This window comes from Cavia porcellus, unplaced genomic scaffold (assembly GCF_034190915.1).
Source record: "Cavia porcellus strain 051 isolate PalLab524CR breed Dunkin Hartley unplaced genomic scaffold, mCavPor4.1 scaffold_6, whole genome shotgun sequence".
NCBI lineage: Eukaryota > Metazoa > Chordata > Mammalia > Rodentia > Caviidae > Cavia > Cavia porcellus.
The window spans coordinates 15,247,588-15,266,007 of NW_026947489.1; positions in this window are offsets into that span (position 1 = coordinate 15,247,588).

Here is an 18,420-nt window from a genome sequence, read left to right on the forward strand (position 1 = left end):
ACACCACATTCATTTTAATACGAGATGACCCTTTTCTCACTTTACAAAAACCAAACAGGAGATGCAAAACCAGTATTTCTTCCATCTCTAAAGAAAGATTCTATGGAATCTACCTTAGAGGCTAAGGTGCAGCTAAAATCCTGTTTGGGAACAACTCTCAACCACATTCAGATTTACAAATAGGTCGGGCAGTACAGACCTGGACACTTAGCTGCAACATTAAAGAAGACCAACATTGAGTAGAAGGACCAGAGAAGCAGGTAGAGATTCAGCGAAGGTGAGTTCCTGCAGCTCAAAGAGAAAAGGGCTTCAAGAGTTAGTCAAGAATTAGGGATTTAATTCTTGCTGTAGAATGACCAAATAACCTATACCATACTAGTCTCAGAACTGGTCTTTCCTCATGACAAGGTATATTTTTGAATAAAGTTTGTACTTTGTATTCTTTTGATGATGAGGGTGAACTCTTTTCCCTCAGTATCTAAAGTGCTGATAGATCTTTTACACGGGCATCTAGACAAAGATTGACAATGTAAATATTGGTAGGAGAGGAACAGCAGAGATCCACCTGTGGAACCCATGATGCACAAACATTGAGTCCTGCCGGTGCACTTCCTTGATCAAGCATTGTTGTTCAAGGAGACGAGGAGAAAATGTGACTAGCACTTAAACGGCAATGTGATGGTTCATCCAGGGATGGATTCATTAGAAAGGCTAGATATGTGGCTGCCGTTGGACCATGTGGCTTAATGGATCTGAGTACTATGTGACTAGGAAGGAATAGGCAAATGAGAAAACAGGAGTGGGGCTGGAAGGAGAACAAATGGTCTGAAGGAAAGACCCGAAAGGGACAAGCTTCCCCTTCCTCCACTATTGACCAAAAGAATGTAAAGCTCATTAAGTCCAAGTTGTCTCTGCATACACAAAGTACAATTGCTCCACCAAATTATTCAGATTTCGTAAGTGAACAGCTTCTTCCTCACTGACTTTTCCTCTGAAGAGCCTTGGACTGGACACTAAAGCCACTAACTGACAGCAGGAATTATTCACCAGCTCTGCTGTTAGTGGCCTGTAAATAGTCACTTTTGGCAAGGACATTTAACACCAGCAAGAAGAAGAGTAGGAGAAAGGAACAGAACACAGATCCTGAAATATCGAACCTAGGACACTTTGAGCTGATTTATTAAGTCAGATGGGAGCTGGGCCTGGAAAGATGTCCTTCAAGTCTAACATGAATAGCAATCAAGTGGCCAAGTGCCCTTGAAGAGCTCTGGAGAGAGAATCAAGCCATAAGGTAGAAGATAAGGATGTGTGTAACGATGCCTTGGGGTGCTGAAGACCCTCAATAGCCTGTATGCTATTGGCTTGGCCAGCAGCCTCTGGTGTTCCTGCCAGGTGGGACCTTTTTGAAGGAAGTCTACTTTGGGGGACATGTCCTTGACGTGGAACACTGCTGGCCCTTTCTTTTTTTCCTTTGATTGTAGAGTTGAGCGATACCTTCTCTTGCAAAATGATTACAAGATTTGAATGAGCAAGTTAGTAAAATGCTCAATCATGTAGCCAGAAGACACTCAGTTCTTAGGAAATGTTGATATCCTTGAACTTTTTTTTTCACTTGTAAATCAGAAATTTCACCTGTGTCAGAGACATGCTTTGAAGGTCAGAGGAGACATGCTTGAGAGTGCAGGATAGAGTTTTGGGGGTTGAGTAAGCTATTTTTTATGTCTAAAGACATGCCAGGTACTTATTTAGGTTCTTTGTACATATTTCCCTGAGTTTGGAAAAGATAGTATCTGGAATTGTGGCCAGGGAGGCAAAATCTCAGTCCAAGGAGCTCCAAAAATAGGACATATAAAGACCTGGTTAAAAGACAGAAAAAATAAGCAGCATGTTTTCAGCCACCCCTAGTTTGCAGAGTGCTTGAATGGAATTCTTCACATTTCCCTGGCTGTGACTCCTGCCTCTAGGTGACTGGACCACAAATCTCAGTTCTTCCTTGTCATTTCTGGGAAGTCTTCAGATTGTTCCATGTTATTCACGGATCATTCTGCTATGTTCTGCCCCAGACCCATTACTGATGATGCTTCCTATAAATTACATTTAGTCTTGAGAAAATGACTCCCCCTGTAATAACTGCCATCCCCTTTGGGCTTCCCAAAGTCACCAACTCAAGTGGTGATTCCTTCTCTTTCCTTCTCACCATACCAGAGACATAACAAAATATATTCCAAGGAGAAGATAAAATGCCTCCTTACCAACTCCATGTCATATTTTGTCCCACCAAGAGTAGGTCTCAGGCACTTGGGATCCCTGGGAAAATTTTTTTCAGCTAAGTCTCCCATTTACCATGGTTGTCTCCAAAAGGCAAAATCTCAGGCAAGGAACTCCAAAAACAGCAGCCAGCATCCACGTCCCCATCCCTCCCTCATCCCAGCCCGCATATCTTTGTCTTCAAGCACTTAGGAATCAAATTCCTTGGAGAGCTTTGGTCTCTTACCAGTCCACACACATGCTGTGGAAACCCTCCCCACACACTAACACTGTAACAGTTCACACATGTCCACGCATTTCTCAGCTACAAACTCAACACAGACAGCCCCACAAACTGATTCCTATTCTCCCAGGAAGACTCTCCCTCTGTCAGCCTATTTTCACCCTTTTTGCTTTAAACTGTGTCTCCTTTCTCCATGGGACATTGTAACTAAAGCTAAGATAAACCCTTACCTAGTTTGTTTGCAAAGCAATAGTTACTTGGTGCTCCTTTTTTTTACTGCTGGCTTCACAGATGATGGACATAAATGATTTAGTGACTTCACACAGCTATTCGGCATCAGGGGCTCCTGACTGGGTATGGAGTGGGTACTGCCCAGGCCTGCACTGTACACTGCCAATTTCTTCCTCCAAAGTGCATGCTTTTCTTTCAATTGAATCGAGCAAAAGTGAGTTCGTACCTACTTGATTCAGAAGATTACTCTATCATGTACTAGGTAACTTAAGTTAATTGGCCTTGAATGATCCCTATGGAGAGGAAACCAAGGGAAAGTTACAAAATGAAAATTATTAAATTACATCATTTTATGCAATTCCCACTTGTAGCTCTTTCTGTAGAAAATAACAGATCTGAGTGATCATTGTATTTACATCTTTATTTGCATTCACTCTTTTATCCAAGTTTTTACCTGCTTTACATTTTGGTCCTCCATTCTATTTTGGCAATCTTTGCCCTGTGTGTCTTCTTTAGGGGATCTCCTTTCAAAGTTTTCATCAGGTCATTTAAATGCAATGAAGTTTAAGAAGGCATATCAGGTGCCATGTTCTGCACATTAATTTTTCTCTAAGCAGTTTATACATTGTTCTGTATGACACCTTCATTTGCAATCATTGGAAGGTAATATTTATTTTCTCAAAAAAAAAAAAAAAAGAAATAAAGACTCCTAATCAGCTTCTGAGAAGGAAAAAGTTGCCTCTGGAAATCTTTTACAATAAAAATAATAGAACAACCAGATCTGAGATAGGAAAAGCAAATGTGCTTATTTGTTTTCTTCTCCAAGACAAAATATTCTTTAATTTCTTGAGACTCTCAAATGGTATAGTTGTGACATTGGAGTTTATAAGCAATGTCTCAGTCATATCATGGTAAAACATATATAAAATTTACCATTTCAACCCCCGTCCGCGCACAGTTCAGTAGCATTAAGAACATTTACAAAACCATTCATCCATCACCATCATCCATCTCCAGAGCTTTGTGATCTTCCCAACTAAAATGCTATTTCTATAGCAAAATATCTTCCCACTGTCCCTCTCTAGTCCAACTGTGATACTGCGGTCTTCCATCTGTAAGAATGTGACAACTCCAGGTACCTCACAGAGTAGACTCATAAAATATCCATCCTTGTGTATCACTTTATTTTTTAAATGACAACTTCTAAATTGAAGGCAACACAGGTAGAAGGAGATAGTTGATATTTTAAAGATTCAGCACTTGGTTGAAATCCCATCTGGATGCTTCCTCCCCCTATAATCTCCTAGGGAAAAATCCTTTCAACCTGTTTCTGCAGCAGCCTCATGTGATAGAATTACTAAATCTGAGTTGTGTAAATACCACGAGGATCATTGTATCCTCAGCATGGCATGGGATGTGGAAGGAATACTCAGTAGACACAATTCCTTTTCCTTTTGGCAAGCCCAAGGAATTTGAGATAAACCTAGATGCCTACCTTTCAAAATACTAAAGTCTAAACTTACTGTTTATATGCCTATCTGATACAAACTGAAATGGATTCTCTTCAAGATTGGAATGGCTGAGAATATCATCCTCAAAGTTTATTGTGCTAATAAAATTGAATATGAGAGTTCAGCAAATTCAATACCAGTTGAACCAATCTCAGTCCAAAGGTTTCTAGTGTGGCATCAGGCCTGGAAACCGTATGTTGAAAACTCCACCAGTGCTGGCATCCACAAGACAAAAAGGAAGAAAAAATGAAGCACAATTTGTAGCATAAAAGGCAAAGGGATGGGCTCATAAAAAGCTTTGTATTTCCTGCAATAAAAATACTATTGAATAGAAACATGTGTGTCGTAGAATCTATTATTTTTTGTTGAAATGAAAGTTCAAGGTCATGTACAGTTGTGTTGTTTTTTCACACAACTGCCAACAACTCTTGCCCTATGAATCTCCTTTTACACCAAAAGGCTATTTATTTTACTATATCCTGGGTGCAGCGGTGGGAGTGATACCTTATTCTTGCCTTTCAGACAATGCTGTGAATCCTCCCCTCAAACTAACATTACTATTGCTATTGAGTTCCATTCTACTCCTGACATTTCTCGGAAAGCTTAATCCCTAAGAGAGCAGGCTGTTTTGCAGCCAGTATAACCTAACTTCTCACTTATGGAGTTAAGAGACTTGAAACCTGTTCCTTATGAGAGGCAAGAGGTATGATACATGAGTCCTGAAGAAATTTACCTACAACGAAGTTTGCACTACATGCAACCAAACCAATATTTAATGTTGTATGTATTTAAACAATTAAAATTAATTTACTCATAAAATCACAGAAGAGAGGTACATCTAAGTCAGACGTTGAGACAGGAGCTGGGATTTAGTGGTGGGGTAGGCTGAATAATCCATCACCTCCATAGATGTCAGGTCTTAACCTCTAGTAACTGTCAGTATTTACTCAGTCGGAAAAATAATTTTTACAGATGTGCTTTTGATATTAAGATGCAGAGACTTACATAGCCTAGCTGGATTGGACTTAAATGCCATTATGTGGGTCCATAGTAGAAGAAAACTGAGGGAGATCTGACCCAAGAGAGAAGAAAGTGACCTGAGACAGAACACACAGAAATCCAACAAGCCAAAAAATGATGGAAGGCTGCAGGAGATGGAAGAGCCAAGACAAGGATTATCCCCTGCATCATCTGATTGAAGTGCAGCCCTGCAATTACCTTGATTTCTCCCCAGTGGATGGAATCCAGGTTATGGCTTCAGCCTTTAGCACTACGAAGAAATGGACTTCTGTATCTCAAGCCACACACTTACGGTATTTTGCTTTGAAGCAAGAAGAAACTAATACAAGCAATGTAAAGAGATGGTATGATCCTTCCTCTCTTGGATTTTCTTCCTTCCTTGCTTCTTTCTTCTCTGTCACCCTCTTTCTCTTTCTCTTTAATCTTTCTTTCCCTTCTGTCTCTTTTCTTTCTTTCTTTCTTTCTTTTCCTTTCCTTTCCTTTCTCCCTCCCTTCCTTCCTTCCTTCTTTCCTTTTTTCTTCTTTCTTTCTTTCTTTTTTTCTATTCTTCTTTCTTTCTACACTCTCTTGTAGCTCAGGCTGGCCTCAAACTAGCCACATTGCTCAGGCTGACTTTAAATCCACAATTCTCTTGCTTGAGCCCCCAAGTAGTAGAACTGTAGACATACAGTCCATATGTTGCTTGGCCCTCTGGTGGATCTTAATGCTTAGGAGAGAAGATAAAAAAAGTATACACTTATTGAAAATAACATATAATGGGTACCATTATAGGAAAGGAGAGAGTATTTGGAGACCATGTTACCAGGAATCCATAACCTGTCACTGGAAGTCAGGAAGGGCCATGGAGAAAGTGCTGAATGTGAGAACATCAGAAGTTAACGACAGTTACTCGCGAGGCACAAGGTTATGGAACTGTGTTCCCATCAATGCAAGAGCCATGGGGAAAATTCCACACCATATCCCTGAAAATATCCCAGTGTCTGGAACAATTTGAGTGGTAGGGAATGAGGAAGAGAGGCAGGCAAAGACCATATCATGCAAGCTCTTGAATTTTATAAGTCCAAGCCAAGGAATTTTATAAGAATATTTTAAAGATAATAAGAAGCAACTCAAGGTTTTCAATTCAGAGGATGATGTCTCTGTAAGTTTAGTGGATGATTTTTGTTTAACTAGGAAGAATAAATAGACTGAGCTGGAGCAAGACCAATTGGAGAAGCAGTGGCTAAAAATAAAGCAAAACTTGTACCAGTACCAAGGACAATGATAGAGTCTAGAGAGGAGTGAACACTTGCAGGTGGTGTTTAGTTGGTAGGCAGACTAGGATTCTGTGGTTGACTGGCTACAGAATGGGTGAGAAAGCACAGTGACTTAGTGGCTCTGCTTACCATGTGTACAATGCTGATATTTTGAGGTATAATGATGAATTAGATTTTTTTTATTTTGAAGAGAATAAAACCAAGCAAAATAAAACAGAATACAGTCAATCAAAACAAGGTAATGAACATGATACAGGACTCCCAAACAAGGTAATAGGATCAACAATGGCTACCATAATACCTCTTGTTATCTTCAAAGTAATTGCCTATACCATCAGACATAATAACATTAAACAAAACAAAACAGTATAAAATCAATGAAAGCAAAGGAAAGTCAAAAATGGCTAGAATATATCTTTGAAATAGCTGTCCATATCATCAGATATAATAAAATCAAGTAAAACATAATGGAATAAAGCCAGATAAAACAAAACAATGAAAAAGATACAAGACTTCAAAACAAGATAATAGGAAATTAAACATGGTTACTGCTTTCACTTTTTTGGATGTCTCCTCCCCTTTCAGTCTCACCATACTTATTGTGCATTTTGGATTGTACTAGGTCCAGTGAGGTATAAAATGAAAGGAGTCAAGTCTCCTACAAGGCCCAGACAGGCACTGAAGGCATTTGAGGAGACTAGTTAGGCAAGGAAACTTGTGATTTAAAATTTGACGAGGAAAAATTCTAAAGCCAGCAGAAGGACATAAAAATCTTAACATATAATAAGTTAATAATGGAGAGATTTTTTTTAAAAAAATGTACTTGATAACTTCAGAGAGAAGAAAACCAAATTCTGTAGCCAAAATACAAGAAAAAAATACATTCTGAAAAACTCAAAAACCCAGTTATTTCTTCCTAACCAGAAGTGAATTGCTTTCTTCTTTGATCCAGACAAATGATGAGATAGTCATAGACAGTATGATCCTCAGTATATAGTAGACCACCTAATTAATTCACTGGAAGCCGTGCTGCATCCCACAATGGGCAGTTAAAATAAGATGGGATTATGCTGTGGGACAAGATTCACTTTTCAGCTCGAAACTTTTTTTTTTTCAAAATATAAAGATGATCACATTTATTGTCAGAATTCTTCTAAAGAAATGTGTACCTATCAAATATCTTCTCCTTAGTGATGGAACATACCAGAAGATGAGTGAGATTTCCCAGCCCTAAAGCTCCTAAGGCCTTCAGACAGCTTCAGGCCCCACTTGTCCAGATCTGCAAAGCCAGCCTATGTGAGACCACTGTAATTGCTTCTGAAATTCAGGGTTTCTCTGATCTAAGCCCTTGCGTTACATTTAAAGGACAATCAGAGAGTACACTGATGGGATAAAACTACAATGAAAAGATTTCAATTGATATTTATTTGTACATGTACAGTTCTTTCAAAATTTGACATTCCTTTTGCAGTGCAAAAGCTTTTGAAACAAACTTGGAATTAGGAAAAGTAAGATATCTTTTGTGATTTCCCCAGCTAATTACTTTATCAGCCACCCACCAACAGTCTCAAGCTCAAGACATACTTGCTTATCTTTGATTAGTATGAACCCTTTCACTTTATTCTTATGATGATAGATCAGCCCATTGTGGTGGATCACATGATAGAATGTTCATTCTGTTTGTCACTACCTTCCACCACTGAAAATGTTTCAGTTGTGTCTCAGTAAGATATTATGTGGGCGTAATTTTACAGCAACCTATAGCCTTTCTTCAAAATGATGAATTTCAAAGGCCAAGACTTGCATGATAAAACTTCACTGTACAACTTAGTGATTTAGAAGAATGGTTTGACCGTGGTTTAATTTATTGACTCTTTGTGTATTAGGAAGCAGACATGATCTCAGACTTCACTTGTGATGAATGGGTCCAAGTGTATGAAGAGTAACTATTCATACAAGGCCAGGGTCTCCTCAGACCGTTCTCTTTTTGGGGTCAAGATGTACACAGACTATTGCAAATTCTCTCATCACCTATTAAAAATGTAAATACCACAAGGTGGCCAAGTTCATAGCTTAAAAGAAAAAAGTTTTATGGCTTCTTGCCTTTAGCCATCACCCCTCTAGTGGTATGATGTAATCCTGGACACAAACTGGTTTTTAATTGATGTAGGTCAGACTCCACACAGACTCTAGAAGGGTCCAAGGGCAGAGACTTTCAGATTGGCAGTATGACCACTATGGTTCAGAAGCTTTGGGTAAAAACCATAACCAACCATAAATAACAGCAGCTGAGAACCATTTTTCTGTTCAAGGATGTAGCCCTTGGTCTTTAGAAGAGGTCATTTCTCCCTGTTTCACTCATTGATGTCTATCTTGGTTTCTTTCCTGGTAATTCTAGGAACAAAATGAAAACACAGAAGCATAATGGCATATCAACCTAAGCAATTTATTTTAAAAAGCCAGTAAATCAGTTGATATGCTATATCCATGCAAGGTCAGATGGCAAAGGAGATCGATCTCCCCTACTAAACTGCCCAGCTTGTGACACATGGCAGCACGACACGTGGGGAGTTATTTTACATTTATAAAACATTTATTATCTTTGAAGAGGCCAAAACAAAAGTAATCAAAGATCAGTAAGCCAAAAAAGTTAATATCAAAAAAGTCTCTCCAAATGATATTTAGAAAAGAATTTGCCTACTTATTTTAATGGCTTCCACAAAAGAAAGGCTGAGCAGGTGAGTAGAGTTTAGATCAAAACAAAGGAAAATGCAGGTAAAGTAAGAAAAAAAATTAAAGCAATTGGTATTTGTTTCCCAGCAAGTATTATCAGGGGTTACGCCACCCACCTCTCATCTTTCTCCCTTCACACATGCAGCAATTCTATAAAAGATCAAAAAACTGAATTGCAGAAATTGTTTAATTTACACAAAAATGTACAAATACTTACCAATTTAAGTAAGGATTCAAATACAGATGCGGAAATCATTCTTGCTTTTCAGTGTTTCAGCCTGAACCCTCCATCACCTCGTCATCTGCTTCCTTATCAAGCGCTCCTTGTTGTGAAATCTAACTGAACACAAGCTGCAAACAATCTTTCTTGTTCAAATTCAGGGCAGAGGCAAAAGAGCTCGCTCATGCTGTGGACAAAAGCTGGGGGAGAAAATGGTGTAGAAGGCTGAGATGATAGAGAAGATCCACCAGCACAAACCCCGCTTCTTTCCTGTGAGGTTATGCTTGGTGACACCCAGCATGCACTGCGCTCTTCCCGCACTCTTCCCTTTCCTTTGACATGGTCCACACAGCATCTTTGAGCTCTTCCTCAAATCCTTCACTGCCCAATGATGCTTCTGTAGAGCACAGTCACTGAGGGCCAAAAATAAAGGGAGCACAGAAGTGGCATGCTAGGATTCAAGTCATTCTAAACGTTTTGTGGACCAAAGACATATTTCTATGCCTTAAAAAAAAAACTTTTCAAGTATGATAAGAAACATACTTGAAAAAACACAGCATATCTCGAGATGAAATAAGATAACTTGTTTGAGAAACATTTCCAGAATTTATATTTTCCAAAAATGAACCAAGATTTTCATAAAGCAAGATTTATTTAAGCCAGAACAAATATATAACAGTAAGGTATTTATCTTTGGATTAAACAAAAGCACTGATTTTTTAAAATTCCATTTATTTTACATTTTATAAAATGGGTATGATTCATTTTCAACATGGAAAATCACAATCAAATTTCAGTTTCTGAAGCAAGAGAAAAAATATTTTACTCTGAGGAATTCATTCTGAAAATACTTTCAGGGGATTTTGTGATATATGTACCATGTGATATTGCTTTCAAGATTATCTCTGACGTATATTGAATTACACTGGTCAATAAATTTAGGTTCAGGGAGGAATTTTCCTCAAGACTTCTTGGCAGGAGTCCTACATGATTTCACCTTTCCCTGAGTGAGTCTGGGGTAGGGCTTTTCCTAATTTGTTCCTATCTATTAGTTTCTCATATTTGATAGAAATGCCACAGGACGAGAATATGTATGCTTCCAATGTAAGTTGCCCGAAGCCTTGTAGCAAGGCTCCCTTTATCACAGAAAAATGTCTGACAAAATCAAAAGGAATCCACACTGAGGGTAGAGAGCAAATGACCCAGAGAGAAATGTAAGTAGCTTTTATGTAAATTACACATAATATTTTTCTTAATTTTAGATTCAGAGAGAAATTGCCAAGAGGCTACAGAGTTCCACCATAGCTTATACTGAGTTTTTCCCTATTATTCATATCCTATATGAAGATAGTTTTCTTATCACAATGAACAAACCAACATTAATACTTTACTATGGTCTACACTATGTCCTATTCCAGGACATAGCCAGAGTCCACAACCCATTTTATCCATCATATCCTCTAGGTTCTACTAGGCTGGAGCAACTTCTCAATTAGCTGGTAATTTCATGAAACTAGAAGAACTAAGAGGTTGGTTATTGATACTCTGCTAACATTTCACAAGGTTGTGTATGACAAGATATGCAGGAAGTTATCTGAATCCCTATCATGTATAGAGGCTATAAATCCACTTTCATAATCTAAGCAAATTAGAAAACAAAGAAATTTTGTAGCATATGTACAGAAAAATCAGTGACTCTTATTTCCCACGAGTGCCTGATAAATTCTGGGGAGGTAAAAAGTACATCTGGTTGATATCCAATGCTTTATAACAAGTAGAATTCAAAGCCAGGATCCACTTCCACAGGAGAAAACAGAAATCAGCCAAAGGCGTGATGTAGTAAAGGAAACAGGATACTTCATGTCATCTGTCATGCAGCACCTAGCATAGTGCTGGCACATGTTTGAAATATAAATATAAATGAAAGAACACAGTTCTGGAAGTGACTGAAGATAGGGCCTCCAGGCAGCAGAGCTTCACTGCAAAAGCTAAGACAATTTACGTGCAAGGTGAAATCTACCATCAACTCAAGAAGCACATAAACCAAACACAGAGCACTGTGATTTTGTTTTTGGTCAAGCTTATAATTTTAAAAAGATACATACCATAGAGTATGAAAAGGTTATCATGAAGTGCTTCTATTTAGAAATTGTCAAGAATTTGCTTAGGCATTTAAACTCTTTGAGAGCTAGTTTCCTCTTCCATCAATGCCAGTGGTAACAGTTACTATGTACATTTGCTGAGATAATTAAATAAAATAGCATTGTAGTAGCCAAAGATAGCAGAATAGTATTTTGTCCTATACAAATGTAGCTCATGATAAAATATCTCAACTTCTCATCATTACCTCTTCATCTTCAGTGATTTCATTGTTAAAGATAAGAAAGTTTTCTTTGTAATTACTGCTCAAGCCTATCTCATGCCAAAGCCAATTACTCCTAATCACCACTTTTCTCCAATATAGAATTTTCACCTCAGGAGCAAGCACATTGTACCCTGTAACATGTAAGGCAAGTGTCTGATCATCTTTAGGGGGGCATCTCAATATGCATTTCCCCTCAAAAGTTACTATGTGCTTCTTTGGGGGGCCTCTACCACCAAGTTGCTATCAATTCTTTATACAAATCAATACCACTATTATTTCAGATATTGATATTTTTTTGGCCTCTGATCACTTCATAGAGAGATCCGCAGAAGCAGGATGGGAGATCTATTCATCTCAGTACACATAGCACTGACCATAGTGTCTCCATGAGTTTCCTAGAGTTTCTGTACGAAACAACAGATGGTTCTCCACTTACGATGATTTGTATTACATTACTTTTACTGTACAAGTGTGTTAGATTTTGCTCTTTTCCCAGATTAGGGATCTGAGGCATGATACTCTTTTAACAACAGCAAGTCCAAGCTCTCAGCCAATGACATTGTCACAATGAGAAGCAATTCATGTTCCACAGGGTTCTATGTAGCTAAACTGTAAATTAACTAGGTCAGGTGTATTGAATGCCCTTTGGACTTAATGATATCTTCAATTTACAATGGGTTCACAGAATAATCCCATCATACTTCAAAGACAATCTGTACCACAAACTAGACGCCTTGAAGCAACAGAGACATCCCATCTCGCAGTTCTAGAGGCTATAGTCTAAATCCATGATGTCCTGTGATAGTTCAGTAAGGTCTGACTGCAATATTACATTACGACCTCATCTTACCTTATATCATAATTGCATTGGCAAAGACCTTTTATTTTTGTTGTAAAATAACAGCTTTATTGAACTAAAATTTGCATAAAATAAAATTTATAAAGAATACAATTCAGTAGATTTTAGCATACTACCTGTTTTAGCATATGCACATGTACACTCATGACCACAATAAAAAAATATGTTCCCCAGTATCAACTCACAATCCCTTCCCTTTAAATCTAGGTAATGACTGAGCTACTCTCTCCATCTTCATAGATTCAATTCCAAACCATTTTGTCACAGAGAAGGTGCTCTGTGACATCCTAATGAGGAACAGATAAAACAGCAACTAAATCAGTGAAATCTACACTCCTGGTAACCAAGTACAGACATGCAGGTGGTAGTTTGTTCTTCTATAACCGCAATTATGCTTTAAAGTCCTGCGGTTTCATGGTACCCACAGAATTCTGCCTCTTTAGATCCATGATTAAATAATTCCATGCTAAGTCTCACAGTAATTCTCTTCCAGGGCTCTGTATTTGTAGCCAATTATGGAAAACCCAAGCCAGGGCCTAAGAGGGATCATTTTAAAACCTTTTTTTTTTTTCTTTTCGAGTTAGCTGCTGCATCGAGCGTGCTAATTAGATGGGCCTCCCTTCACCTGTATTACTTTAATAGCTGGAAGGCAAACCAGTTCTTTGCAACCATGTCTGGTGAATTGCTGGTGCTGGAGACAGAGGCTCACATTAGCTCTTCTCAGTCCTTAACCTTTTAAGATACAACATCTTTACGCCTTTTCTCTCACAATAGAGCAAAAGGAAAGGAAATACGGTACTGCACATCATACAAAAGCCAAAGCTTCCTGGTACACTAGATTCTAATTTTCGTGTTTCATTTTCTTCCTCTCACTTCAAAATTCCAGACAGGTAGCAGTGACTTTCAAGCTTTGGGAACTGGGCTCTTGTTAAATGTTACATTTTTTTGGCCAGATACTTACTATACTGACACACACAAGCACACACGCTCATGACTTTCCTCCAGCCAGCAAGCGAAGAACACAGCTGCCTGCTTGCTACTTTCCTGTTCTTTAATCCACTTGGCTGGCATGTTACGCTAAATTAGGTTATCTACTTGCAGCCCAGGGAAACGCAAAGGAAAAAAGAAAAGTCACCAGCACTGGCGTTAAAGAAATTATTAAAGCTGCAGGCGACTTCACACACATTTATTTGTACTTATAAAAACAGCAAAGCATAGCATTCTAAGAAATGTTTGCCACTCTTCTCCTGCTGAGCATGAGAAACAAGTGGGGCAGAGAAGGGAAAGTGACGCCAGGGCATAGAACAAGAAAACACAGTTCTCGGGTGCTGTTTCTACTGAATATGAAATACTGTTTCTACTGTTTATTGTGATGTTGGTTTTGGTTCCAATCACTCTGGTTAAAGGGGATTGGTTTTGAATCCAAATATCAACAATAAACCTAGCTCTATCACTTTACTGAGTTGAAAAATCAAATAAGATAATTCATTTCCAGAAAGAAGTAGAAATTTCTATACCATCATTTAAGAACTAAAACAATAATCCTACCCCTTTATTGACCATTGATTTAGTGGCGGATTCTAAGCTCATGGTTGATGCACAGTATTAATTTGCTCCTGTGAAGTAAGCAGGTTTTAAACTCAGATGAGAAAGTTAGAGTTCTGGGAATTTTATTTCATTGTGAAAAGCGATTCAGGCAGTACAAGTGTCCAGTTTCTAATTCATCTTTCTGTGATACAAATGCTCATATTCCAAAGAGTTTGCCACATACAATACACATTCCCATGGCTCAGAGGCTAAGGACAGGATGCCCACAATAAATAATGCTTCTCAGAAAGGAAATTATGGAAGATGCAGTGCAGAGGAAACTGTGTGATAGATTATGGTGAATCTATGTGGGAACATGGATGCGTCTAAGACGCGTCCCAGTTGTTCCCTCTGGAAAAGGACCCTTAAATCCCCTGTTCTTTTTAGCCTTTGGCTTCATACTTGGTCATCTTTTTTTCCACCGTCTTCCATGATCCCATCTGTTATAGATTAAAAACTGGTGGTCAACTTAATGCCAGCGGAATTAAATAACCATGGTGCTGAGCGTAGATGTTCCACCTGAACAAAGTGGCCAACATAAATAGAGGCCTGGAGGAGGAGGACAGAGGTGTTGAGGCAATGTGGATTCTCCTATGTGCTGCTGTTTGAGCCGTTGGTTCTCCTGGAGAAGCTCTGGCCCTTATTGAGCACTGCTTCCTGGCTCCGGAGGGGAAGACATGTGCTGCCTGGTCCCCAGGATGGACTGGTCATGCTGGCTTCCTGGCATGTACTTGACTGTGCTTATTGTTGGAGGATCTCGGGGCCTCTGTGTGACTGAGAATGGCTGTGGTGCTTTTCAGGGCAGTCCTAGTCTTTGTTGTGAGTGTGACTTCTCGGCTGCAGCATGGAACCCTCAACCTATCAGCACCGCTCCTTCACCCCACTGGCATAGACTTGCTAGTTTCCACTGCTGACCTTTGGGCCTTCCCAGCATGGATCCATAAAAGAGACTGGCATGAGTCCTTCTCGTGGGATCTAGACCTCCAGTTGGACTCATAGGAGGCATTTTCATAAGCTCTGGGTCTTCATCTGGACGCATGTAGGACATTGCTGTGGGATTCAGGTCCTTGGCTAAATATTCTATGTCTTTTTCTTTACTAAATATTCTTTACTAAATATTCTATTCTGCCTGTTGTGGGCAGATTTCCTGCATTTCTTTGTGTTAATTCTAGGTAACCATCATAAAAATAATACTATAAACTCCATGTCCTGATTCTAATTGTTCTCTGCACAACTCCTGACTACATCATCTATAGAAGGCTTGACGACACAGCCCTCATGGGGATAGACATCTTTCTCAATCAGTTTCTCAGTCAAGGGATTTAAGCACTATGGGGTTGTCCTGAATATGAAATAATCCATTAGTCCACTGTCATAACTGTGCAGTTCACTTGTAAATGTAACAGAGTCCCTAATCTATTCACTGTAGCCAGTTGCATTGCCAGCACTCACACTTACAGATCTCTTCTGTACATACTTTCAGGCTTATTATTATTATTATTATGTTACTTTTCCAACACTGGGTCTTACTCTCTATTAATGCCAAGTATTATGAACTTTGCTGGACTTTAACTGGAGTACAATATATTTAGTATCATTAATCTGAGACATTTTGTCTTGATACAAGGTTAAGTGGATGCTACATCTTAATTGAATTTTATTATTGTTATACATATTAATCACTGATTTGTTCCTTGTTAAACAGATGACTTCTAAATGGTCCCCTTTTGGTTTTGTCTTTTACAGTGGTTTTTAAGTTAATATTTTTACTTCTTTCCACCCTACTCATTTTTTAGTAAGTCAATTCCATTATTTCTTGTTTGAAAGTAGCCATTTCTTTACTGAGCTCACCTCATAGGAACCTGCCTGACGGCACCACCACACAACACTATTTCCAATCTTTTCTGCAAGGGGGACAACTTTGTTAGTTTGATTTGTCCCTGGGTTATCAGGGACAAGAATTTTAGATAACTTTCACCATTGTGCTAGTCACCATCATTATGCCAATGTCTCAAATTTTAGATTTCTGTCCTAACAATGTCTCGTTTCTAACTACTCACCGTTCTCCCACTCTGAATTGAGAAATCAGGCCTTGGTTCTTGAAGCCTGGTCTTGGAAATGCATACCTATCGCTTGTGTTTTTATTTCAGTAGTCAAATGAAGTCTCATAGTCACTTCTAAACTCAGAGGGTAGGAAGGTTGTCTTTACCTTGTGTGTGCTCAAGAAAAAGCCAGGAATAATTGGTAGTTTCTGCAAATGCCCACAAAACACTAGAGAAAATTAATGATTCCTTATCTAAATTCCAGTTTATCCTGTTGAGTTGTTCTATTTGTCTGCACTGACAGTTGTAACCATAGTCTTTCAGCACCGTAGCTCCCAGTGATTTCTGATGGCTGGTAGACTAAGCTCGTTTCATTCTTGTTCTCGGCTGCTATTGGCACTTCGCATTTTCATGTAACTTTTTAAAGTCTTCCGGCCAATTTCTTCATGAAAAAACAGCCTGTTGGAATTCCAATAAAATTCACATTAAATCTTTAGATCAGGTTAGAGAGAAATAATAGCCTTACAATATTGAGTATTTAACTTTATGGGCATTTTATATTCTACCATTTATTTGATTGTCTTTATCTTAATTGTATTTCACATCTTTCTCTTTATAGTATGCATGTTTTTGGATAGATTTATTTATGTTTATTTGCAAAGTTGGTTTATGTATCTCAAATTTGTATCTAGCAACCTTTAAAAATTCCCTTAGTAATTCCATTTATATTTAGGGCCGCCAATTATCTTGATATTCAAATCATATTATCAGTAAGTACATGATCCGGCCTGCGGACCAATCCGTGGGTCTCACCTGGAGAGGGGACAGGGGATAGGGGCAGTGCAAGAGAAAAGAGAGATGGAGACAGGATGCGATTCCAATCGAGTCTCATTTATTTTCAAAATGGCTACAAGTTATATAGGGTGGGGGGTGGGCCAAGGGCAGGAAGAGGGCACAGAGTGTTATCTGATAGGTCATCATCACATCCGGATATATGACGTAAGCAGGAGAGGATTATGGGTAATGTAGGCGGACATGAGGATCATGGGAAATGTAGGCTGACACACAAAATGCCCTCAGGCAGGAGGGGCAGGGCAGCAGCAGCTATTCAAAACCGCTCCCTACAAGTACAGTTTAATTTTTTTTCCAACTTTATACTTCTGTTTCATTTTCTTTGTTATTGATAGGCTTGTTTGTCAAATGATGAATACAGCTGTCTATAAGGAATAGCCTTTCTCCTTCCCAGTCTTTGTGTTTAAACAATATTTCAATATTGTAAAAAGATGATTTTTGTTGTAGTAATTTCTAAGACATTAAGAAAGTTCCATTCTATACTCCAACAGTGTTTTATTATAAATTTATACTGAATTTCATGAAATCATTCTATCTACATCTACTAAGGTGGGAATGCAGTTTCCCCTTATTTGTGTTAATACGGTAGGTTATATTGATTTCAAGTATAAGGCAACTTCACATTTCTAGAATGAACTAATTAGCTTTTATGTAATATTCTTTTTATATATTTCTGAATTTATTTTGTTAATACCTTGAAGGGTTTTTATGCACTGATTTTGAAACAGAATTTGAAGCACGTTTTTCTAAATCCTCTTTAGGATTTAGCATATGATACATGGATCAGGCTTACTAAATTAAATAGGAAATCTTCCAACTTTTTATTGTTTTCTAGAACAGCTGGCAGTATATTGATAGTGTTTCTCTAGTGAATGTTTGGAAGAATATTCCAAGATTCTAATGAAACCCGCTGGCCTATAATTTTATTCATGGGAATATTTGAAATGATCTAATTTCTTCATAAATAATACACTATGCAAATACTCACTTTAGAAGTTGATTTAGCCAAAATGTTCAAATATATATTGCCATATAGTTTATATTTTTAATGTACTTTATTTTCCTTCAATAAACTTTATAAAGAATATAATGTTTGTGATACTAATCTCCTCTTGTGTATTCCTGATACTGGTTATTTTTGCCTTAGCTCTATTTTTATTGATCATTCTTTTTATGAAATTATTGATTGTGATTGTCTTTTTAGCACCAACCTTTGATTTCGTTGACCTTTTATATTATGTACTAGGGTTTTT